Source organism: Sorghum bicolor, chromosome 4 (genome assembly GCF_000003195.3).
Source record: "Sorghum bicolor cultivar BTx623 chromosome 4, Sorghum_bicolor_NCBIv3, whole genome shotgun sequence".
Taxonomy (NCBI): Eukaryota; Viridiplantae; Streptophyta; class Magnoliopsida; order Poales; family Poaceae; genus Sorghum; species Sorghum bicolor.
The window spans coordinates 45575338-45577740 of NC_012873.2; the positions used below are offsets into that span (position 1 = coordinate 45575338).

Here is a 2403-nt window from a genome sequence, read left to right on the forward strand (position 1 = left end):
TTGGAGTTAATTACTGTCAATGTCAATAGTTGCTCGCTTTTGTCTTGGCGATTTGGTTGCAAAACACCTTTCTTATGTATTTTTTTCTAAGTGAATCCAGTAGCTAGGTGTGCGCGGTGTCATGACTTGTGTGGTTGCGCACGGTTTGTATTGTTAACTTTTTCTCTTAATAAAAAATGGATGAATGGCCCGACCACGGAAAAAAAGTGCACATGAAAAATTCAGTTGACAGGAGGGGCCAAATCAACTTAACTAGAAAGCAGCGCGGCCTTGCCACACGTCCCGTGTCATCATGGAGCTAAGAATTATATTGCAATTATTACTTACTTTGTGTGGAGAATAAATAGCAGTATTGCCAGTACTACAATATAATTAATATAGACAAATCCAATGCGCAGAATCCTAATGTTTTTGGCCTGAATATGTTATTTTGTTTTTGAATGGTAACCTTTTTAAGACGCTGATGGAAAGCATCTCTGCAAATCAATAAACTACATGTAATTCCGCAAAAAGTAGGAGCTGAGAAGCATATGATGGTGTGAGCTACTTGTGCTAGCAATAGATACTTGAGTAGTTAGTCTTGCCGATTCCATATATGTTTCTGAAAGTCAATTACTCCATCAAAAGTGAGCGAGAATTGACATTTATTATAAACATCTTTGGTGAAATGAGGTTTGTCAGATATTTTTCGATTTCTGAAATTAGCTTCTCTTCTAAAGAACTGAACAAACTTCAGATTTGAGTGCAGCTGAGGATTGTCCTTGCCTTGATAGTAATATAGATAAGAATAGGAAGGAATTCATCAGCCCCAGATAATGTTCGATCATTTGACATTGATATGCTCAGAAGCAAGTTATTGATGACTTGACAACAGCTCACGATGCATAGAAGCGTCTCCTGTTGTGCTTTGAAGGTATTATTAATCATCTGCAACTCTTTCACTGCAAGCTAGTAGATTGTCACGTGCAATGGTCATAGTTAGAATGAGCTTTGGATGTATCACTTGAATGATTTCTTTCATGCGAATTTGGATAATTTAAGATTTTGGATATTGGATGATTAAAACCAGCAACTCTTGGATATACAGTACAAATGTACAATGACAACATAATTGATAACAGAAAAAAAATAGAGCTCTGAATACTTGACAGTTGACACCTTTTCAACATTGAAGCTAGCAAATGTATCCAAGTAATATTATCTTGGAGCTTCATTTCAGTCCATTGATACTCCCATCCTTACAACTTATGACAACCATCATGGACTGAAATTGCATTGTAAATGTTTGAAGCTCAGAATGAATTACCCACGATGCCTCATTATGCAGGACCTTGGGTATATCCAAGTGATGGGGCTTAACAAATTGCTGCAGGAATACAATCTTCTCCGAGATCTTCATGGCGGTAACGGCATCCTTAGTGGAGGTTCCAACTTGCAGTCAAACAATTTGGTCATGACATACTTCTCCAGGCCCTAGCGCAAAAAAGACTCATCAGGGCTCGTGTGAATGAAGGTGAAAACAATGATTAGTGGGTCTTCACCGCGTTGGCCCAGAGCACTCCATCTCCGCGAGGAAGGCCTGGACCTTGCTGCGGGGTGGTGCAGTGGCCCAGGTCCCAGCCATGTCGTGGTGGACATGCACATGCTCCCCAGCGCGGCGGCGAAGTGGCCCCGGCGCAGCTATTCGCCGACAGGGGCACGGGCTTTGGCGCGGAAGGCCACATGCGCGCACGACTCCGCCACAGCATGTCCGCGACTCCGCTTCCTGGCTACGGGCAAGGGCTACCGGGGTTGGGGACAGAGCCTTTTTGCAGTGTGGGTGTGGGGGGGCGGAGGGCGGAGGCTAGAGCGCGGCACAGCAGGGTTGGCAAAGAGGCGGAGGTGAGAAGCGGGTTGACGATGCTATGCGCATCCGGTATCCCGTGGGCAAGGTTGAACCACCCCCATTTCGAGTCGCGTTCCGCTCGCCTACGCCGCTTCGCCGGTGAGCTCGCCCGCCTCGGCGTCTCGCGGGTGAACCATGCCCGCGGCGGTGACCCGCGCTGCCGCTCTGCTCATCGATGCCACGCGAGCCTACGGGCCGAAGCACCGAGAAGATTCCCGAGGTTCTTGGAGCACGATGAAGACTCGATCCGATCTAAAATCTGACGGTCAACGTCGTGAGCACGCCTGATCGAACGGTTCAGGAGTTATCGGGTGACGTAGCCTGATCCATTAGCCCGCTTTTGAGGCATGAATCGTATATAGAGAAGAGAAGAGAAGAGAGTCACCTAGTAGACTTAGATTTAAAAAAAAAAAAAGAAAAAAGTCTATATAACCCCTAAACTATCAAGTGTAGACTATTTTACACTCCGAAATACAAAACCGGATTTTTTTATCCCCTGATCTTTCAAAACCAGTCAA

General features: G+C 45.3%; 1 pseudogene; it reads right to left on the reverse strand.

Moving 5' to 3' along the window:
- LOC8056676 lies at window positions 492-1724 on the reverse strand (annotated as a pseudogene).